The sequence below is a fragment of the Salmo salar genome, chromosome ssa06 (genome assembly GCF_905237065.1).
Source record: "Salmo salar chromosome ssa06, Ssal_v3.1, whole genome shotgun sequence".
Taxonomy (NCBI): Eukaryota; Metazoa; Chordata; class Actinopteri; order Salmoniformes; family Salmonidae; genus Salmo; species Salmo salar.
Genome location: NC_059447.1, coordinates 36,248,847 through 36,273,351, shown reverse-complemented (window position 1 = coordinate 36,273,351; position 24,505 = coordinate 36,248,847). Strand labels below are relative to the sequence as shown.

The window sequence follows — 24,505 nt, the reverse complement described above, 5'->3', positions numbered from 1 at the left end:
TTTCTTTATGTGATGTTTCATGGCTCGGCCTTGGCAGAATCTCTCTCCCTCTCTTCTCCCAGGGGAGGAGTCAATCAATCAAATGTATTTATTAAGCCCTTTTTCCATCAGCAGAAACCCAGCCTAAAACCCCGAAATGCAGGAGTCTGTGGTGTGTGTCCTCATCCTGACTTCACTGTGTTACTGTGCCCCTTATTCATATGAAGCTAATGTCTTAATTAAAAATCCCAAACTCCTATGTTGTCTGCCATGCAGTCTGAGAATATAAACGTTAATCGAAAATGAGACGGTGTTATTCAGTTAGCGGGTTATGCAAAGGTTTGATGTAATGCTGACTGTTGACACTATGAATCACTTACTGATGTTTTCCCTTTTGCAGGATACACCAGAGTGCATCAGTTGGGAGATGGGAGAAGGGCTTAGGCTTGAGCCTGTCGCTGCCCCACCCGTCTCACTGTGAGGCCTTTGTCTCCCACTCATGGTAAGTCCCCACATGATGTGTGTGTCATGTGCTATTGTTTATATGTCATGGTATACCACAGAAAAAGTCCGGGGACAGTCGCTACAAACAATGCCAGTTTTGTCTGAGCACAGGGACAGTGTTCATGACTGCGAGAAACTGAATATCTGGTTCAAGTTGGTCCATTGTGAGTAGCCTAACTGTCCATCAAACTGTCAACTCTACAAAACCACGTTTGACATTTTTGATAGGGAAGCAACAGCAGGGTATGGCCCCATTATACAGTCTGGATGAAACTGTTCAACTTCTATACATGTACATCCTCTCTCAGGTCCAAACTACTCTTTCTCTATGCTATTCCAGCTACGACCAAGAATTGGTATACTTCCCCAGATAGAACTGTTGGCAGAGGTAAGGTAGGCAATGGTAATTCCACATGTGTTGCAGTTTTATATTCTTTGTGAAAAAGAATGCACAAATGTTTTTGCATTTAAGCCTAAAAACACTTTACCTTAAATTCATAAAAAGTTACATTCTCTATAGAAACTTCAATGTCTATTGGAAAATTTAAGATACAAATCCAATTTGTAAACATCTGATGCTGGAGCTGTCAAAGATGATGGGTCAGTTGTATATCCAGCCATACACTTAGCATGTGTACGTTTGTGAGAGATGGGCTATGTCATTTACATGTACCTGGTATTTCAAAACAACAGCAAGGTAAGTACTTAACAAAGCTCTCCTTTCAATGTTGCTATAGCCACAAGCTAGAATTCATTGTCCTGATTGGTGACATTGTTTTGGGAACAATACAATCCAGTCACGTTGCTAATTGATGGGTAGGAAGCAACAAGTGACTGATCAAAACATCTCCACATCTCACTGCTCACGGATATCAAACGACTCCAATAACGCACAAAACTGCATGGTGCAACAACCAGAAAGACGAACTTCCACCAAGAATTGCCACGCATCCCGTACTCATTTAATGCAATAAAGCGACAAGTGAGACCCAAACAAAGCCAGCCCTGTGTTGAGCTCAGTAGCCATCTCCCTAGCCTCTCTTTAGAGAACACTGTCTTGTTTTCTTCTCACAGAGCTGAGGCGAGCATCACCATGTCCGCTCAAGGCTCATCTAATTATCCAGTGGCCGCCCAGCCGTGAAATTGGCGTTTGGCTGTGAAATGGAGCCAGTGTGGCTGGAGGAGACCTTGGCTTTTTGAGAGACCGTTGCAAGGTCCCTTTTCTTTAGAACGAACAAGGGCCGGGCGAGGAGGAGGAGACAACGAATGGCGTATCCAGCCCGGCCAATTCAAGGCGGCCATAATGAGCATAACAACAGCGAGGGCAGGCGCACCACAGTGGATTAGCAGAGGATTATTACCTTTGATCTGTTATGAAGAGGGAGGAGCTAGGCGAAGGGCAATTAGCTGAGAGGCAGCCAACTGACTAATTTATTTTGTGGCTGTTGTCAAGGGGAGTAAGAGATACTGTGCTGTTCGCATAAGACGTGATGGCTGAATGGGGTGGTGTGAAAGAAACCGACAGGGACTGGATTTTCATGGTGGTGATGCATTTGTAGATGGAAATCCATCAAAGACCGTTTTCAATGGTTTCTGGGTTATTTCTATCTTAAATTAATATGTATTAATGTAACAATTCTGATTTCGAGAGGCACTTCTGTAGTAGGCCTATGCTTTATATAATCATACCGGCTAATTGAGAGAATAATTGGAAAAGTCTTTCACTGTGTATTTTCAGTGACTCGTTTTATTGACATGTCAAATGAACGGACAGGCTGGTGCCTAGCTAATTGTTTGACCATTTCTTGGGGATTCCATGAGATTAGGATGTAAACCTCTCTCATTATTTGCTTGTGGTTTGATCTGTTTGTTACTCAAGAGGACATGATGGGGCATGGAGGGATGAAAACATTACTGATGTTTTATGAGAAGGTTTAGAGACTGACCTAATGCCTTTTAAAGGGGTTAATAAAGACTTCTCAAACAACCTTTACAATCAGGTAAGCGTGATAGATCCCTAGGGTCCACTCCCATGGATAAATTGCTCCATAAGATATTGTAACCCATGCTCAAGTGGTCCAACTCAGCGCCACATCTTTATACCTTTCCTTGATGAGATAGCTGCTGCATTACTTATACTATTAACCTAGTAAATGCTTTTGCTAATGATGTGTTCATGAAAAGTATCAGAAGGACTATTAATCTGCTCAGCATTTAGCATTAGCCTAAAGCCTTTAAAACATTCTGGCGCATTAAAATAGTCAAATCGGCCGTCGAGAACCACTGCGACGTCTCACTTTCGAGCACCGCTGTGATTAAGGTGTTAGCTCGCCACCTGTGATCAAGTGACAAAGCTATTGTGTGTTATTTTAAGCACAGGCATCTGTTTCTCAAATGTCTGCTGTTTTTAATTGTCTTGACGCAAGTCAGTTTGCTTTTATGCACATGAATTCATTTAGACTTAACAGTTCTGCCCTTCGCTGTTGTCATGAGCAGTTCAATTTCAAATGTTTTCAAAACCAAATAATCTTCATCTATGACCTGCGTGTCTTTTAGGTTGAGTGAATTGTCGCCCCCCCCGTATGATTTGCAAAACAAGCTGTCCTTGACGCATACTGTATTCCCCCAGCATGATTGTGATGTCATGTACATTCACTACAGCTAACAATTTATTTAGCTCCGATAGCCAATTAGACTGTCTGCATGAGGCCCGGTCTGTTTGCTGAGACCCACTCAGGCGTAGGAGTGCTTATTAGTTATCTGTCTTCTTGGGGTTCTGGGTGGACAGCAAACCAGTTTGGATTGACAGAGCGCCTCAGCCCTCGTTGTCCAACCGTTTACATCGTGTCATTGGATACTCATGTCATTGGATGCTCACACTGCCACTCAAGATTAGACAATCCTTCCAGTTCCAGCATTAGTGAGATGTCACTCATCGGGCCGGCAGCAACATGAGCAATTATCATGTTCTTTTAGTTGCAAATCGGGGCAGCCCAAGCTGCTGTTAAACTCCCTGCCTCTCGCTTCATTCAGCAGGCACATTACAACTCTCGCTTCCTACATCTGCCCTCAGGGATAGGAGCTCACGGCGGACATTTTGTCAGACAATTCGTGCCATCATGGCCGTTGACATAGTCACAGCCCTCCCTCTCTTTCTCACACATCTTTCTCTGTATTTTCTCTCACCTCCTTCCATCTCTCACTCTACTTCTCATGCTGTAACTCGCTCGTTCTCGGTCTCTGTTCTCTCATTCCCCTTTTATTTATTTTAAAATCCTCCCTTTCTCTTTCTCTTCACCAAACTTAACAGCACAGACACAAGTGAGGTGAGGAGGTGGAGGGGAAGTGCAGAATGAACATAAGATTGGTGTAATTACAGAGCGCCCTGTTTCCCATGGTCAGGAGGACTGAGTGTCAGAGTACAGCAATAACCATAAACAGGCTTTGTGTACAGAGAGCCGCGGCACGAAGCAGATTTGTTTTTTTCGAGGCGGTCGAGTACACAGTGGAAGCGTTCGTTCGGCGGGGGTCTCACCTGCTGCAGCAGATCTGTCAGTGGCGTTGTTATTTCATGTCGTTGACGTGACTGTTTAGTTGATAGGTTAGACATATGTACTATCAAGAGGTTTATGCACTCAGGCATGTAGTAGTAGACTCCCACGAAATATACACACCGTAGACGAAGCCCCCCCACACCGGCACATTTACAAATGGATGCCATTTCCCCCTCCTGTTTGATCGCTTGAGTGAGGAAGCCAATGTAATCCCATTACTGCTCTTTTCAAACCCCCTCATCACCCTCCATACCCACAGCCCTTATGCATCTATAGGCCACTCAAGGGAGGTATAGCAATCCCATGAATTCCCTCATCTCATGATACATCTTTCCCTTCAGTTCAGTGCTCACAAAGAATGTACTTTCTCTACATCAAAGTTGTCCAAGATCAGTCACTATTCTAGGTCTCTTCTACTGCTTCTTTCTCCAACTGCCCCTCCCCCACTCCATCTCTCTTTCTGTTTTTCATCTTACCTCATCTTGTCCTCGTGCATCATTCTGACCGGCTGTGTAAGCTGAAACCTTGGCTTCTGGTCCTCCCACACTGCCTGTAAACTCCAGAACACAACTGTACTCTGAGATGGTCTACCAGGCTGCAGAGAAGAACAGATTGTTTTCTGAGAACCTGGGCATTCTGTTACGGATTGAATGGGTCTGATGTTGATGATAATGTGGATGATGTTGATGTTGGTTACATTTGTTATTGATGATGATGACGATGGGGATTATGATGAATATACTCTCTGATCTCTACCAGTGTATGGGTACAGAAATATCCGATTTGACAACCCACTGAGCCCCTAAAGCCTCCTCCACCTGAAAACATAATTTCCAGCAGCGAAGAGGAAGAATCGAAATCTATGAATAATTTAAACGGAAAATAGAACCCTAGCTGTCAGAATTTTTTTTTTTGTATTTCCTTCTAATGCCCTCGTGTTGCAGTGGATTGAGTCAGCCAGTGGCTGGTGTTAATAGTCAAGTCTTACTGACAGACCTGACATGCATTCCTACAGCCCATCTAGTACTCCTCAAAGATCTCAGTGGAGTGTCCAGTACCTCTGTGACTCCCACTAACTTGATCTGCTGGTCGGTCACCTGTGCCACTACTACTGTTTCAGTGCCACTACTTAACCCCTGTAACCAGTGCTTAATTTGTAAATCGGGAGCTTCCGGAACACATAGTGAGCGCGTGAGGGGGGGGGTTGATTATCCGGGGGGCTTTGAGGTACCGTAGCAGCGCAGCAGACAGAGTAAACAGCCAAGTAGCCTGCTGTCTACATTGGTGAAATGTACAGCACTCTCCAAGGTGCTGATTAATTCAAAGCATTTTAGACATCACAGCAGTATGCCCACATACTTGAGTGTAGCTGCTGGGTTTACACCAGTCTGAATTTCTTATAGCCTAATTTTCTAGACATCAATGAACAGCAACATTTTTTGACGACGCTGCAGAACCCCTGCCATATGCACACATACTCAGCTGTGGGGCTTACAAGACCTGACTTTCATATCATTTTCAAGACATCAATGTAGCAGTAGAACAAATATCACAACATCAGAATATAACTTAAAATAAAATAAATCACTATAGGCTACAGTAGAACACACATATGAGTATATATAGGCTTCCTGCCTATGTGATAATATGAAGCACATATTCAGATTACCTTCACAGTACAGGATTTTTGTTTTCCTACCTTAGTTTTCAAAACCTCCCACAATGACTCTCCCCATGTCAAGTTCATTTAACTCCTGAGGGTCAGTTTCTTGCGCAAAGCCATGAGTGGGCCAGTGGCTGTGATGTTTAGCCTCCTAAGGCTGTTCTGAAGACTCTGGCTGTAGTGTTAACTATAACCTGGGTGTCTCTTTAGCCTCGTCTATAAGGCTTGCTGCCACCAAATGCATCTTGGTTCGGGCATGTCCCAAAAACTATTTTCTGTGGGCTCTTTGTTTTTTTGTTTTATTTACTGTACATTCCACCCACTATTTTGCTAGTTTAATCCCTCCAGTCATTTCTAGACCCAAGCTCACTAACTTTTTGCATGTTGTCTAGCTCAACTTTTTACTTCTGCATGATAAGCCAGGGATTATACATTTGCTTGTTCTTGAACTGCAAATTGCACCTGCTCTGAGTACTTCGTCCCCCCCCCGCCAGCTCCCCGTCTCCCGCTGAGTCTGACTCACTAGTAGGCCTATTAGCTAGTGGAGGTGCCGGTGGTGATGCTCCTCTCCTCTGGCACTGACTGTACTCTGGCTCGTTCCGGGTTCGATTAACCATCTTTCTCAGGATTTTTGGACTTGAAAAATGTCATCAAACTCGATTGCCTTTTCTTATCTGTTTTTTATTTGGCTTTCCCACAATTCAAATTCAGTAGGGAGACGACTAGCCTAGGCTACGTAACGTGATTACGTAGGGACCTCTTCACTAGCTGACCACCACTACCAAGACCTGCTGTGTCAAGATTAGTTAATTACCCAACCAGCCCTCCCCATAACCTCTATGTACAAATAAGAGAGCAGGTCTGGAATCAGTGTGTTAGGAGAGGATGATTACACAGAAGGATAGGATCACTGCGCTTTTACATGGTCTTTCTGGGGGCAGGATAAATAATTAGGCAACTTGATTTAGGCTAGACATGCCGCTAGCGGCACACCTCAACAACATCTGGTGAAATTGCAGAGCGCGAAATTCAAAATACAAAAATCATAATATTAAACATTCATGAAAATACAAGTGTCTTACATCGTTTAAAAGCTTAACGTCTTGTTAATCCAGCCGCTTTGTCAGATTTTAAAAAGGATTTACGGCGAAAGCATACCATGCGATTATCTGAGGACAGTGCCCCGCGTACAAAAGCATTAAAAACATTTTCCAAACCAGCAGAGGTGTCATAAAAGTCAGAAATAGCAATAAAATAAATCACTTAACTTTTGAAGATCTTTCTCTGTTTGCAATCCCAAGGGTCCCAGCTACATAACAAATGGTTGTTTTGTTCGATAAAGTCCTTCTGTATATACCAAAAAAGTCAGTTTAGTTGGCGCGCTTGATTCAGTAATCCACCTGTTCCCCTCGTTCAAAATGCATACAAAGGAATCCCAAAAGTTACCAATAAACTTCGTCCAAACAAGTCAAACAACATTTCTAATCAATCCTCAGGTACCCTAATATGTAAATAAACGATACAATTTTAGACGGAGAATAGTATGTTCATACCGGAGATAAATAACGAAGTACGCACCCTCATCCACGTGCGCTACAAGACTACAGTCAAAATGAGAACCACCTAGAAAAACTACAAATTTCTAGCTCACTTTTCAAAAAACAAGCCTGAAACCCTTTCTAAAGACTGTTGACATCTAGTGGAAGCCATAGGAACTTCAATCTGGGAGGATTTCCTTAGATTTTCCCATAGACAGCCATTTCAATGGGTGGTGCCTTCAACAAAAAAAGAATCGGATGTATTCTCCTCTGGTTTTTGCCTGCCATATCAGTTTAGTTATACTCACAGACATTATTTTAACAGTTTTAGAAACGTCAGAGTTTTCTATCCAACACTACCAATTATATGCATATCCTAGCTTCTGGGCCTGAGTAACAGGCAGTTTACTTTGGGCACCTCAGTCATCCAAACTTCCAAATACTGCCCCCTATCCCTAAGAAGTTAACACGGATTGCTTTCATTAGAATGTCTACAGTGCGAACAGTGACACAATTAATAAATCATGATGTACCGGATCCGGGAAAATAGGTACCGGAACAAACAAAGTAAAATCCGAGAGGTGCCGGATCCTGTTTCGTCAGTATCCGCCTGAAATTAAGCACTGCCTCTAACCCTTTATCTTGGTCAGGGTTGTCTCCCTATTGGTCCTCTCGGTGACCACAGGGAGTTTGTGGATGTTGACATGCTCGTATAGATGTACTCGCAGGGGGAGAAGGAACACATTTTACCAGGTAGAAAGGCATTGACCTCACATCGGTGGACATATGATGGCAGCTAGAGGATCCTGGGAAGCTCTTGCTAGATACAGAACTTGTGTTTAGTTCCGCATCCCAGTGGTAAAAGTAATCTGTTTGTAGTCAAATAATATTTAGGCTAGCTAGGAATCCAAACAGTCCTTGTATCTGTGTGGTTTTTGGCTCACTGTGTCTATTCCTTGCAAGGACACTTCATTTTCGGATCAACACATGGTTTCCATTAGGAGGTCCAGAAGTGCCAGTGTCAAACAAGGTTGTTTATCACCAAATGAAGATAGCTTGGCTGTCAGGTAGCCTAGTTGCTATGTCCAGATGGAGACACACCAATTCTGTACAATCAGTTGTTCCAAAATCTAAGCTCCTTCTCCTTTTTCAGATTGGAAAATAAGTCATTTGTGAAGGCTTCTGGTTGGTATTTGCATGTTGTAAGTTTTAACATTAAAAGTAATTAATCCCCCTCACAGTGTTGTCTTTAACACTTCTGAGTAGGGTACTTTGTAAACAATGTAGCATGTATTTAGCACTTAGAAGCTCATTAGTGAGAAGTACATTTTTCTCCCTGTTCATATTTTTGTCCACTGGGTAAGCATTTAGTAACATAGTATTTCTTATTTCCTTACCCCAAATAGCTTCTGGATCTTATGGTTAAGGCTAATTAATTGATGGCTAATTAGCTTTGTGTTAGCCTCTGAGAATTGACCCTCACTACAACGATGTGTTACCAGGAACCCCCAGACTCATGAGTGATTGACCAAAAAGCAAGGCCCTTTCTGTACCTCGCTGCCTCTTTTCAACGAGCTTAATGTTTTAGTGCTGCTTAACTTTAATTAGAGGTGCTGGCTGGCCTTGTCTGGTTCCACTCAGTCACTCCTCTGTCGCACAGCCAGACAGAGCCAGGTCTCTAATAGCAATACTGGAGCAGCAGTGAAATGTTGCGAGGCGTTTTACATGCAAACAATATGGCCGCCTTCTTCCTCTCCCTCTTATTATCCCCCTGCCTCGTGTTTTGAATGTGTTTTGTGGTTAGCATATTGTTTGTTATCCACACAAACCCGCACCCATGTTTGGCCTGTAGAGGAAAGAGTCAAGTTCTCAGTCAATAAGCCCTTCAAACTACGGTGTGTGTTAATCTGTTTCGGACAGTTGCTCCCTCACCTCTGAACCATGGTTACCTTGTCTGACTGCAAATGTAATTATAAGCAAGTTAAATGCAGTTTCCTAAGCAGAAAAGCCTTTTCTGTTTCAGAGAAACACAAGAGAGGGAAAGCTGGGGTTATAGTCTTAGCAGTAGATGGTTTGCCTGTGGACAGACGTTTTTCTCTTTCCATTTCCTGAGCTCCCCAGACTGTGCTTAGTGTGTTTGCTGGGCTTCTGGACAGAGAACGGAATGGGGGATTGCTTTTGGAAACCAATTTCACCCCTGCTCCGCTGACAGGAACCCCCCTCAGTTTTCAGAGATCTTTGCATAACGGCTTCACTTGCAGCACCACTCTTCTCATCATGTCAGTGGCCTGCTTGTTGCTCCACACAGACATCTTGTAAACATGGGTGTCACTCGCATGAGCAGCAGTGTTCAAAGCAGAACCCTCACTAACTGCTGTATGAATGCCTAGGTTTTTCGCCCCAGGGGCAAGGATGTGGGAAGTCAATAGAGTTTGCAGAGAGAGGGCTCATTAGACTGTACAGAGTTTACGACAGAGGCCCCCAGACTTTATTGCTGCAGTTTGTTGGGGCTACAATTACACCTTGCACACAACGAAGGCTCCCCACCATCAACCTGCCCCTCTCAGAAAGAAAGGAACCCATTTGCTTTTGACTTCAAACCATTCTTGTTGGTAGGCCACAACCATAGTAAGTTCAGCGAAGACAGTCCTTATCCCATACTGTCATTTGTCTAAGCTGCTGAAATACACACACTCATGTGGTTCTGCTGCAATCAGGCTGAAGGTTCGGACTTCTACTTCACCTCTGGGATGCCTGAAATAGTTAGCATTTAACCAGGGCTCGCCTCGCAACCACAACCTCTAGAGAGCTCACTGCCATTGGGTTCAAGAGTTTTGCCCATAGCCTAAGCGGAGGCTGTCTCACGTAGAGAAGACTCATCCTCCTGATAGGGTTTGACATATCTCTCAGGGAATGGACACGACCTTTACCAGGCTGTAGGAACCATCTATAGACCCTTCTCTACCCTTGCATCTCTTCTTTGGCTCAAGGCCTAATGGAGGAGCACATCAGACTGACTTACGTCTAAATGATGAATCCATTGTTCTCTGATTACAGAACGGCTAGGGAAGAGATTCTATGCCAAGTCATCCTCAAATGAGACGAGACATTACAGTATTTCCAATGTTATAATTAGCAAGTAGCCTAGCATCTGAACATTTGACAGATTCCATCGTCACCGTAATAACAGACACAGCAGTGATGAGAAAGTTCCTCTGTATTCCAAAGCTCCTGATCTGCACATTATCGACAACACTTGCCTCAAACCTTAAATTGTTTATTTTCCATTTTCTTGTTTTTTTAAACAATATATATTCTCTCAGCCCTGTCTTGCTCCATATCCATAGGTCTCTGTGTGTCACTCACTCACACACACACACACACACACACTCCCTCTATCTCAGCATCATCACATTCATGTCTGTGAGATGTGGGTTTGTGTGTCTGTCAGAGCCTTGAGGGGCACGTGGTCTGGCCCATGTGATTGATTAACAGCTTGTGTGTACTGAAGCCCCCCTGGGATATTGTGGCCATCAGTGGTGTTTTATATAGGCCTGCTCCCTGAAGACAACAGTTTTCACATACCTTTTCACAATTTAGAGACTTTGAAATGAAAAATCTAATTTGATTGAATGTGAGTTTACTACTCTATGACATTACATGAATACAGGCTATAATGTCACGCAAACTGCCTCAAATTGGTTCCCTTTGATAAGGTATTTATTTAAAAATAAAAAATAAATGACATTCTTGTAAATCAGTTGATATTCTGGTATACAGTATAGCATGAGGGTCTAACGCTGCTATACACCTAGTTTCTCACTCGTCAAGTGTTGTGGGAATCTTTTTGGGGCGAGGCATCATGGATGGTAGGTCGATGTCTGCATTCCCCTGTGGAAATATAATTAGCATAATAAAAAATTGTCAGTTTACATTGGATGCATCTCAATCCACCACATCCGCCTATGTCGCACTTATGCAACTGTGGTGAAAGGTGACAGAGCAAGAGCGGTGTTTGTCAGACATCCCTAAAATCGGTCTTCTCACAATCGTCTGTAGTGTCCGAACAGTTTGGCCTACACACTAATATGAGCCATCTGTGGAAAGGTGATACTCTCACGAGGATGTCAGTCTAGGACGTCCACAGGGCTCACAATACTCATCTGAGGTCCTCTGTTGAAAAAATGTGTGGAAGCATTTAAAGAGTTTGTTTAGTGCCAAAAATACGGGGTTAAATGCATGTAAAAAAAACAATGTTTCCTGATCTTTCTTGTCTCTCAGATAGGACAGACACTTCAGAACAAACTTCCTGTAGATATTTGGGAGGGACTGTTGTTCCGTGTAGTGAATCTGTTATTCAATGCATTTGTATGGGCTAATAGCAGTAAGGTCAAACATTTGTTTTCATCAAGTATTTTTTTCAATATATTTTTTGGGATACTTCAAGGGGTCTTAAAATTCCAAATCAAATAGCAACGATTCCATACAGCTTAGTAGTACCCCCGGCTTAGACGGGGCTTAGACTCTTATGGGTTATACACAGAGCAGCCCTCTCTGTCTCGCTCTCTGTTTGTTTCAAATCCACTGCGGTTCTTTGTACTTCGAGTGTAGACTGCTAAGCCTGTAATAACAGGGCCTACGTCTTTAATGACGCGCTTGACAACAAACTATTCTGGCTGAAAATGAAATGTTCTATTGTCTGCACACTTCTGAGACATCTCCATGGCGATGTCACATTTCATCTGCACCTCATTGTTGGTGACATTATAGCATTCCATGATAGGATTCTAGAAGCCCCACAGAAGTTATGGTGTGGTTGTGAGGGACATATAGTGACACGCAATGTATTATCCTTGATCTTGTTTAATGAGACACTAACAGTGCAGCAATCAACGTCACACTCTTTTTACAGTACAGGTCTTGGCTACTGCAGATCTGTTGCTCTCCATCTGTAGGGCCATTCTGACAGGGGTAAAGATGTTGCCAAATGGCTTTACAAGCTGTCAATGCAATACATACCATAGCACTAATGTGTGCAGTGAAGTTGGTTTTTACTCTGCTACTGTATCTGATAGTGTTGTGCTCTGCCAAAGGGTGCTAGACTGGATGGTGCCAGACTCCAGGGTGCTTTATCAACCTCTTTTGTCATAGGCTGGAATAAGGCGTTTTATAGCACATTCTGTGGTAGTGGTTTTGTGTTGACGGCTTGATGAGACGTTAGTGGTTCAAGACGCTTTGTGTTACCACCAGACTGCTTAGATTTCTGAACATATCGTACAGAATTTCCCCTGCCGTGCTCCGTCTCGCCTTACAGATAAAGATCTAAACGGAGAAATATTAAAAACCATACAATGCTAAATGGAGTTATATTGCCCAAAGTGTGTGGTAAGTCGAGCCATTCTTTGATAACATCTCATGATATTATCTTGTTCTGGCCAGTGCTGCTGGCCTTCCCTTGCTTGGCCGGGTCTAGCTTAGCTGGAACAGGGTGTTGCCTCAAGTCAATCCGCTAAATAGATCACAGCTGAGTCACCAAAACACACCTTTACATTGAGGATAAAGCAAGTGACACTTGGGGGGTCTGAAAGGGAGCAGACATCTACTGCCGCTATGGTCAGATCCAATGAGGTTGTCTACCTGTCTCCTGTCCTATCCTTTCTATCAGGGGCTTGTGTCAATCCAGACAGCCTGGCTAAAAGGACTGCCTCCCAACATCACCACCCCTACTGACTAGTATCCCAGTAGATACTTGGAATTACATTATTTCAATCCAGTTTTACCCTCAGGGAATGTGCTGACCCAGCATAATGTAAAATGCAGCTTTTTGTTTACTTCTCCCTAGTCACTACAGCACACTGCTGCCCATTTATCTTGCTAGACCAAATCACATTATACATCAACCCAGATGATAAAAGGCCCATACCACATTTTATTCCAAACCCCTGGCTGTCTTGGGGAAAATATATATTTTTTGTTCTGGTGTAATGAATCAAGACAGTATTATCGATAGCCCTGGATCTGCTGGTTTCCCTGAAGAAAAGAAAGTAGGTCAGGCTTCAGAAAATGATGCATTGATTCTGGTGACTGTCCATTTACAGCCATTAGCCACGGGGGGTGGGGGTTGTTACTCCAGGTTAGTTATTACACACATCACCTTGAGGCCACTGACGGCCTATAAACCCGCTTGCGTCTTCACAAAACTAACATCCTCGTTGACTAAACAATTAAGTCTTACTTTCTTTGTTTTCTTAGAGCTAGATTACATAATCTAGTACTGGTAAATTACTGCGAGCCATTAATGATTTCTGTCTCATTACTGTTATACAGTAATACTGTTAAATGATGTCTAATCCAGGGGTTCACTACACCACTATTGTATTTGTGAGATCAGAGTACGGGGAACCTTCAAGTGTTTCCTGATTTGGTTTTAGGACGTGGTCTTTACTTCCATGTTCTACATCCGCTTGACCGACTGTAGTATAAGGGAGCGCAAAAGACCCTCAGACCCCCCCATACATTCACATACACACCTCCATACACCCACTCTCCTGAAGGATATCCTGTCCTTGTGTGTTAGCGGAATGGCCTCATCAAAGAGGCAGCTGTGCCGGGTCTTAGCAGTGTGAAAGGTAAAGAAAACACACACAGCAGTTTGATTCAGCGCCAGGTCTTCACCCACTTAGGCTCAGTTCTGAATGCATTATGTCAGGATTACAGTGTCTAAAGCCCTCAACCTCCTGCCAACGACGTCAGCGCCGTGTTGTATCTGTTAATTGTACTCAAAGTATCTGAATTTCTTCCTGTACGATTGATAGATCTCCAATGTTCACCCTTGTGTTGTGGCGATGGTAGGTTTAAGCGTATCGCTGCATCATCCTGACAGCATGTTTAATGGTATAATTCCTCGAACTCTCTTTAGCTGTGTGCTTGGCTGAGAAGACAATGATGCAAAGCAACAATCTTGTCTGGGTGGTACGGACTAAGCTTTAAATGGCTTCCCCCATCCTGGAAATCGAAGGTTATATCGATGTTGAGTGTTGCAAGGTAGCTCGTCGTAGTGGGGTTTTGAGAATGGTCTGGTCGGTGTGTGTTTTTAACCTGATACTTGAGGCATGATTTTGTGTGTGTGTAGATCGATGTGCACTTTAATGTGCCAGTGAGTGAGCAGTGCACACAAAGCTGTGTGGGTGGGAGTATTAAAGTGATCCGCGCCATCCCCCCCAAAAAACGATTGCGCTGCAGAATCTCTCATCAGTCCTTTTCAATACATTCCCAGCCCCTCGGCCCAGCCACACACCTATATAAAACACTGTCCTCTCCCTTTCATAATCCCAAGGGTGATTTTGCAGTCCTTTGTCATGCAAAGCGGAGGACAAAAGCACGTCAGGAATTACTCCCCTCTAAAGACCTGGAGCAGCGCTCAGGATTCAGATGGATGCCCAGGGATAATGGAACTAACTTGTGTGGATTTGAAACAAACAGAGAGAAAGACAAAATAGTACAAGTGAAAGAGCACACCACATAAAGAGAAGGAATGAGACTTCTTGGAAAGTGCCTACACTTCATTAGCTACTTCAATTGGCTATAAGTGTTTGTCGGTCACAAGTTCAGCGGTTCAGAACCTGAAAGGAAAAATGTCATTAGGGTGTCTCATACGTACATGGATAGATGGGTGAACACATACATATATGCATGAATGAATGTCATTTCTTATCCTAGTAATGGAAAATATAGTTTTTATCAGAGCCATATAGAAAGTTGGGCCAATGTGCTTTCTTAATTATTATGCATTTACATTACACTTCAGCATTTTATGGCAGCCATGTTAGTGCCCCATTAACATTACATGGGGAATATTTCAACAATGCTATGGCCCTGAATGTCTAGAAATAGTCCAACATTCAAAATTCTAAAAGTTGGCCTAACTCTATATGGCTCTGGTTCTCATCTGGTGTGTTTACCTTTGCTAAACAAACCTGTCACAGACATGGACATGCACACACATTCATATACAGTGTAGCCTGTATCTCCCTCCATTTTATAGCAGTCTGGTACCACTGTTGCTATGCAACCATCCACTGTCGCTAACTGATGCATTATAATTAGAGTTTCAATTTGAATACAATCGTTATCGTCTTCTGGAATTGCCTTGCTGGCGTATTTGTATTCCGCTGAAAGGTTTTGCCACGGTTGCTTTCCACGGTAAGCATGTTATGAACACACCTTGCCCCCCTTCTGCCCATCTACATCTACTGCCATCCACTGCTTTGTAGAAATGCACCAGCTCATGCTCTGTCAGACATGCACTGCTTTCACATTGCAAGGAAAAGAGAGGACAATACCATATCTTGTGGCGTGAGAAACCTATCACAAGAATGGTGTAAAGATGCTTTTTTTGGGTTGTCATGAAATGTCTCCACAGTCGGAAAAGTATTCACGGCGGGGCATCTTCCCAACAGGAGCCTTCCCGTGGTGAAAACAGCAGCGCAGAACAAACCCATCAAAACGTATTAAACCAAGACATTCTCGGTTTCCACCCTCTGCCATTTTGTTTGGCACAGAGGCTTGCTCTCCTGCCATTGTAACTGATCACTCTGAGACCTCACAAGGTCGGGGAGCAAAAAGCAGCTTCCCTCCGCCTGCTACAGTAGTCAGCTGCTACCGTGTCAGGACTCAGGGGGCATGAGGGGCACAATGCTGTCACAGAGAACGACGGTGTCAGAAAGCTGCATGCTGACATGACGTATCCCTGTGAGTAAAGCATGGGTTTGACATGTCACATGAAATGCTTCGGCAGGAAGATAATGGCATTACAACTGTCAGACATTGTCATCTACCAAAGTATGACTTAATCACAACAGCAGGAGGATTGCGAGAGTTCTTCCTGTTGGAGCATCCAGGAGCTGGAATGTCCAATATTGCTGACATTTTTCCCAGCCCTTGTTTTCTGTTGTCTAGACAATTCTCACCAATACCCTTACTTTTTTTTGCTTTGGGGAAGGACGTGATACTGATGCAGGAAGATAAACTGCCTATTCTAAGTCCTTGGTCTTGTACTAACATCATTACCTGGCTAGAAGGCATTGAGACTAGGGGGGTGAACTTTTTAAACGTTAAAACGAAGTTGGAATTGTTAATGTTAAGATTATTATTATTATTTTTTTTCCCCCTACAAACTTAAAATCACAGAGCAGTTATCACAAAAACTATTTTCTGTGTCATAGCCTAACTGGACGATAGGCTATAAAGGCCTGGGGAAAGTTGTATAATTTAAAGCTAGACTCACTCAACGATATGAAGTCGATGTAAAAAGTAAACCTCATAGTGGGTCAATTTCCACAACTAAGAGTGAAGTGCGAGGTCAACTTCTCCAGGGTTTTGGTGCCCTGGCTACCACGCTGTGAACGTCGTCAAGTGAACCTGTGCACATGCGCAGATGCTATGTGTGACTGTGAGAGCTAAGTGTTGCATCTGTACCATTGCAACATACAACTTTTGATTGCCGATAGATGGGCCGAGTACACGGTTCTGACTGTCTGCCTGGTGGCCAACCTGCCTATGCTGTGCCCTTCCTCACTCTGTCCCGTCCCTTGCTAGCTCGCTATTAAAGATGCAAGTGTTTGTTCTTGGAAGTACGGCAGCTACTCAGTCTCCTCCGTTTAAAAAAAGAATACATCTTAGGAGTCGATTCCTATTGGAATCAACTCTTGACACTTATAAATGGGAGTCGTCAACGTGCAAGAGTCGAGGAAACAATTATTTTGGCGTTGACTCTCTACCACTACGTCATTGTTGTTAACATTTGGAAAAATGGCAGAGAAAGGCAAGCGACAGCAGCGAAGTCCTGTATGGGACTACTTTGAGAAGTTAAATGAGAAAGTTCCACCTCGCAAAGTTTACATTTCTGAGGTACATTAATGGTAGTACCTGTGCAGTGCTTAGCCATCTGAAATGGATGCACTGTGAAACCCAAACTGTTGCTGGCAGCAGCGCAGCTGCATTGTGAATTCGCATGGAATTTTATGAAAATGTCATATCATTTTAACGAAAAACCAATAAAAGAAATGGCAGTTTAAGCGTTAAGGAACATTTTCCATTTGTCACATTCCTAATTCAGACTACACATGGTTACTTACCAGAAAATCAACATGAGATTGCAGAAACTGGAGCCGTTAGCAACTTGACGTCCCTCTAAAATGACATTCTCTTATCAGCTTTACTGTTGCTCACTGGATCAGGGCCCAAATCCCTGTGCACCTTGATCCTCCCCAGAGCTCATTCAAAAACCAAACCCAGGAAACAGTGCCATGACCAGTACTGTAAATTCTACCGCTCTTCCATTCCCCTCCCATTTCCCTGGACTCTGCACCCTTAGCTGATTTATTGTTTGAGGTTCCCGCAGAATAATAGTCTAGGGCCATTTTGTTGTTCCAGTGTGGTCCTCAAGCCTGTGGGCTCTCATTCACCACCTAGTGGCTTCAAAGGTGGAAGTGTGAAACCTGATGACACGATGAGAAGGCAGAAGCTCAATCTGTTCAGGCTCTTCTCTCCCTTCATCTCCTCCAAAAAAAAATAGAGCATTCAAATCCAGTGTGGTACGGTAATGTGTTTCGCTTCAGCTGTTGTTAGTACAATGGAAAATGTCCGCGTTCTTCAGAGCCGTCATCAAAAGACCGTAAATATCCGAAAATATACAGTAGATCGTCCTCTAATTAGATGAAGCAAGTTATATTTAGACACTTCCTTACTGCTATTGTTGTCATCACTTTGGTTAATTGACAACCTTGTTTTTATGATGGTTCTCAGGAATGCAGATCAAACTGAAACTTTGCATGCCCATGTTGTACAGCGGCTGGACGCAGGAATGCAATTATGTGAAATGTACAAAAATCAAAAGGGTAGAGAAGTGAGATGTGGAGCTCTTTGAAACCTAACGGAACAAGCACACTCAGTTATTTTTTGAAATAGTGAACCCTTTGATTGCATGCTCTCCATTAAGCCTGCACAACTCAGTGTGCTCTAGTCTACAGAGACAACACCCCCAGTCCCCCACCTAGTTGGGGGCCCTCTACTGTAGAATAGGTGATGCAAGTTGAGGCCTCTCTGCCATCATATCTCCCTGCAAAGATGTGTATAGTAACTGCTACAGTGAGGTTATGATGAGATTTAAATTACATTCTAGTGTAAACGTCAGCACATTGATTCTGTATTCAATGGTATTTACCTTGGGATAACGATAAGATGACTTCATCATCCGTGTTTGGTTGTGTGCACAAGTCAGACGCCAGATAAAGCAGAAGAGGCAGCAGGACCCCATTTGAACAATACCTGAACCTTTGCACTAAAGTGTCTGTACACCCCCGATGACACCCACCCCATTCAGTGCATAGAAACAGAATAACCCATCAGCTCAAAAAGCAAACAGCGTCATGTTGCGACATGCGAGACCCTCCAAAGGGAACAGATCGTACGACACACCACAGTGCCTCCTGGGCGTAACAATGACCCGCCGTTTCATGGGGCGAGAGGTCAACAGTGACATCTTGTTTTCAGAGCTCAAAAAGGCCCCCCCTGGAGAGAGAAATGAATGGTGTCAGTGCCAGACTGTTGTCATGGGGATCTCTATCACAACCTGACACACGGCCTTGACACGCTCTGCCTCTACTTACAGCACACTGTGGAGGCTGTCCTTTGTTACTTCCTTTATCCTGAACTACTCCTCTCAGTTGTAACACTAAACCATTTACTGTTTTGGATTGCCTTCACAATGAACTCTTAACACCATCAAAATGGTGTAGGTAATTTATTTTCATAACTTGTATTTGTAATGAACATATTCATATAGAGGAATGAGAGGAGGGACGAGGAGAGTAAGTGTATTAAGTTGATTTAATGCTGGTTCTCTTTCTTGGCTTTCTACCAAGCCTCCTGTAAAGCTCCATACTCTAGCTGCCCTACCTCCTCCCCCTCTTTAATGTTATGAGTCGGTGCTTTTCTCCCGGTCTGTTGAAAACAAACAACTTGAGATTGCTGTAACACTCCTGTTGTACTCCCTATGTTCTGCCGTGGGAAGTGGATTGGCAGTGTGAGACGGTCATGCTGAGGTAGCAGCTGGGTACTGCAACACACACTGACTCTCTCTCCTACTGCTGTCACAGTCTCTCTGAATCACTTGGCTATGCTTGTGTGGTACACAGTTTTAGGACAGGTAAGCTAGCTAGTTAGGCTATATAGTTAGATATCTGTTTAGGAAATGTGATTTAAAAGGGAGTACTGCACTGAGCTGTACAAGAGCATAGGTAGTCAAAGCAATATGCAAGGTTGTGATGCAGGCAACATACTGGCAAGATCATGTCTTGTTTTATTTTCAGAGTTCCTGGGATCCAGCTAGTTACAAACTAGGCTAAATTAGCCTATATATTTAACTGAGGCAACAGTATGTAGCATTCAAACACAAAAATAGGCTTTCAGGGCTCATCTCCACGAGGAAAATCACATGGCTTACAACTTCCTCTTCAACCAGGGAGGACCCATTCATTTTGATAATATCATATATATTCACATTAGCCCCTGATCCATGATAGCGGATTATCATAAATGCTTCTCAGCTCTTGTAGACCGATAAACACAACAGTGCTTCACAGTCTGTTATAGAAGTCAGATTTGAGTCTGGAGTATAAAGGACTTATTCAGTGCCTCCCAACTCTGAGATGAGAGCTATACAGAGTTTCGGAAAATGGAATCCTTGAGCTGAAACTAATTTTCTCTCTTGAGCAATTGCAGCATTGAAACCAAAAGCTTTCATCCCATCGATTAGAGGTGATTGTTAGTCACCACTAATGTGCCCTGTACAAATGTGGTGTTATCAGAGATGTAGCCTACTCTGATGGGAGGAAGCAAATGTGTGTGCACTTCACAGCACACTGGCTTTTGTGCGGACTCCCTTTTGCTTCTTCTTATTAGTTTTGGATATACTAGTCTCCTCAAACTGGAAAGAATCATATTTTTTGGTTAGGACATTCTGAGAGTTAAGCATCAAGTCATCCAGCGCACTCAAAGAAAGCGGGGCAGGACTGCAACTTTTTAAAGGGAGAGATGGGGGATCCTGTCTCAGGGTTGTAAACCTTCTCTATGTATGACATGTTTTATACCCCGTTCAAAAATGATTACTATTCTCCAAAACCAAAGCCTTTCTGAAAAACGTACTGAAGTGAGTCTGTGAACTCGTTGTGCAATACCATCCATTCCATTACCTTAGTTTACTTCAAAGTCCTTGTGGTTCTGCAGGAGTCCCTGCCCTCACTCGGTCAAGTTTAAAGCTTGTTTTCTCTTCCCTCACCTTTCGAGTGCAGTAGAGCTCGCTATGCTTGACTGGCAGGCAGGTAATGATCGGCGAGCCAGTAAGCCAACTGTTCAAACCAGGCAGTGGTATCGACCGCTAGCTCTCCATGGGGGGAGAGATAGGTGGTGTAGGCAAAGCATTGTCTGGCTCTCAGCTAGCCTTTTCTAAAGTGCTTTCCTATTAGTGTGAGAGGAACAGAGAATTCCATAATCAGGTATAGAGTGGGAAAGATGTGATGTGAGTTGAGCGTAATCTGAGAGGCCGTGTGAGGGGAAAATCTATCCCCCTCCCTCCGAAAAGCAGTCCCTCTGGGCAGGGTCTCCAGAATGCTAAAGAGGTGCAGCGGCGCGACTGAAATGGACATCTGAGCGGTTGGCAGTGTGCGTGGCAGCTTAGGGACGGACCCTATGTAGGTTTAGCCCCGTCCCTCCCGCCGTCCTCCTCCTGCTTGTCCGTTAAAGTGGGGGATTTTACCACGGAGTTGATGGGTTGTTTTTGTTTCTTTTGTGGGGGTCTGGTCTGGAACGAGGGGTGATTTTGCTGCTGAAACTCTTTTTCATATGTATTTTTGGTATCTTTTAAGTAAACATGCTAACAGTGTCCCTTGATTATCATTCAAAAATGGTTGCAGGTGGGCACATTATGCCCTACAACTATCTTCAATCATACAGGTCATCTGATGGTTTTACTGTGGCCTTTGTGATGTTGTAAAGGAGCAGATGTGTTGAAAAACCAACAATGACTAACGTTAATGACTGCCTAGACGGATGGTTCCGATGGGCCTCTGAGCGTGAATAGTTGATGTTGTAGCGTGTATTTGTTAGGATAACAGGAATAATTATGACAACTTCTAAAACCTCCCCCCTTAGTTTTCACAGAGGCCTGTTAAAAGGTTAAAATATGTACCCTTTCAACCAACGTGGTAGTACTGTACACATCCCTAAACTTTTCACACCCATATCAGCCCTGTTTTGTGGCAGCAGCAAATCCTAAAGAATAACAGTATTGATTGCACTATGGAGCAGCGGTGAAAACACAGTCAGCCGGTCTAATTCCGTTGGTGCTACTGCGGCATGCGAGTAAGCCTCTGAGCAGGCCAGGCCATGCAGAACTGGAGAGATAAACCCTGCCCAGTTCTAGGGCAGTCTTAGACAATTCTTTCAGCTCCAAGGTTTCTCTGTGCCCCTCAGCATGGGCTATGTGGATGGGTTGTTGTCTGAGTGAACACACAATAGCGTTGATGAAGGTTCAGCCTCCAATCGCCATTTTCTAGAACATATGCCTAGCATCTGTGATCGGGCCTCCAAGGGGAGGGAAGGAGGGGCTGCTGATGGCATGTTGCTGAGTGTTCAGGGAAGATGCTTCCTTCTGTACCGCAAACAGACACATAAACACACCTGTGTGTTCAAGCTACCAAACAAACAAGCAGGCTGGTTATTGTCTTAGATTGCTATTCTCCTTGCATGTCAATTACCAGCCACTCATTTTCACTCGCCCAAATGTATCACTTAACTTTTCACTTGTTGGGACAGATTGTCAAACTAGCCCCTTCTCTTCTCGGATGCTATGCCATTTGGATAAGGTCACATCGCGTCCTAATCTGGATTCGGCGTCAGATCTAATTTCTTGTCCCTGTAGCCTTGTCGACGACAGGTGCCCGTCTGACAGGCCCTGATGCCAGGTTTGTTTTTCTGCTGACGCTGTTAGCGTAAGCCGCGAAGCTGCTGTGTAAGGTCATGGTGGAGGGCTGCGCCGCCACGCTGCGGCTCATTAATTACACAGTACCACGCTCCAGTGGGCACCAGGCCCCCTTTTCCTTCCCCACATGAAGAGCACAATGGCAAGAGGAGAGAAAAGGCAACACATAAGTCAACATGGCAGTTGACTTAAAGCCTAGAAGGCGCTTGGAGGTGTCGAGGTGTGCTTGTCCTGTGGGGCACCAGGTAGTGTTCTTGTAACGGGAGGATTGTGTGAAGTGCTTCTGAATGACTAAAAGCAGTGTGCTTCTTTTGGAGGTTGCCAAGTAATTTCCCTCCTTTCTCCCCACTCTTCCCCTGTGAGATAGGGAAGGAGGGCTGGGTCATTGGATTGTTGTATGAGAAAAATGGTTTGATTTACTACAAAAATGTGTAAATATTCCCTCTCTCCACCTACCACCCACCAACCCATGTGTGTTGCATTTGCTGGGCTTCTGCCATAATCAGGCCTGACTAATACCTTGACCAGCATGCCGCTAAAGGCACTAGGCTATTGTAATGTACATAATATACAGGGGTTCAGACATGGGCCTACGGTTAAGTAGACTGACATGTCTCAGTAAATGCACAATGCAAATTACATTTAAAGTAATGAAATCATATATATACATCTCAAACCATATAATATATATATATATATATATATATATATATACATATATACACACACACACACACACACTGCTATCAACTTCTTATTAGCTTTGCTCGTTCAATTGAACATGTGTAGAAAAAAAATGTTTGCTCATTGTGAGTTCCCTGCTAGAACAGACACTTCCCGGTGGGGAATGAAGAAGATGTAGCTCTGCCCGTCGAGATAAAAACGTTAAAGGAAGTCTGTTCGGCTCAGAATGGCTGCCTTTGTTTAAGCCAGCCACCCTCGCTGTGCTTTAAGTCCGATCTGGCTCGCTGTGTGGGTTGTTTTTTTTAGACACCGAGAGAGAGTGAACCAGAGGAGCTCTGGATTGTATCGAACGAACAGATTAAAGGAGTCAAAGTGAAGGAGGCTGTTGATTTCTTCTGCCACGTCATGCTGCTACAGTCATGGGGGTGGTGGTAAAGTAGAGGGGCGAAGCAGAGGCTTCCAGGAAATGGCACAAGGGACAGCCGACTGCGGTCAGACCACGGCCACAGACCCCCTGTGGGGGAGAGAGAGACAAAGGGAGGGGGGTCTGAGTTACAGTTGAAATACACGGACATATGGAGGGTACATGTACTGTTAGCAAAAATTGAGAAAGAGTGTGGAATGGAGGATAAAGAGAAGGGAGATGAATAAGACCGTGTCTAGAAGAAACTAGACACTAGAGATTGAAAAGAGGATTGACTGGAGTGAGAAACGGGGGGGAAATGAGGATTTGAAGAAAAGAGAGGCTACAGGTGTGGGGGTGGAGGGAGAAAGGAACAGGATAGGGTAGGAGAGACTAGGTCGGGGGAGCTTCACGCTGGCTTGTCTTTGTTGATGTTGTTTGGCATCGTGGGCTGCCAGAAGAAGCCACAGGGCCCAGTGTCTTGCTGAGTCATTCCCCAGCTTTAACATGGAACATCTGTTACTGTACAGTTACCTTCCCCCCCAGTGTACAACACAAAACCACCAAGCCAAACTGAAACTACAGTCTCCCTGGAACAGAGTCCTCTCCCTTTGACTCTGTGGCACTGACTAGCTGACACCAGTTGAAAGAGTTTTTAAAGGTCTCTGGTTTTCCTTAAATATCAGGAACACTAATGCTGCTAATTGCCTCTATTTGGTGTGCACTCAGCTCAGGACTGGTTGTGTGTCAGATAGGCTTAGTCGATACACCTTATACCGGGGTCTTTTTCAATACCTTTAACTTTTTTTATTTTTTTATATACATTTCAATATTTGTTGCTACTTTTTAAGGAAATACCTGCAGTCAATTTGTGCAGTACTTTAGGAAATAAAGAAGATTGCCTTCTTCATTTCACCTGTCACATAATTTTTCATTATGAAGCTTACTGGTAGTCCCCAGTCACGTGGTGTTTGTTTACAAGCGCACTACCACGAGAGACCGGAGCCTTGTGATTCACTCACTGTTGTACAGCATTGCGCCAGGTGATCTAGTTACAATATGGAATTCACAACTAAATGTTTGTCAGCTAGATATCTTATAACTATTAAGTTAACTGTCTAGAATTTGCTGAATGCTCTG

The 24,505-nt window shown here is 43.8% G+C and overlaps 1 protein-coding gene across 1 annotated transcript in view; it reads left to right on the top strand.

The window, feature by feature from the left end:
- Positions 1–24,505, top strand: part of LOC106607178 (protein TANC2) — a 147,105-nt gene that overhangs the window by 36,384 nt on the left and 86,216 nt on the right. The window contains 1 exon segment of the mRNA XM_045720468.1: positions 380–481. The gene's annotated coding sequence lies outside the window, so the exon portion shown is untranslated.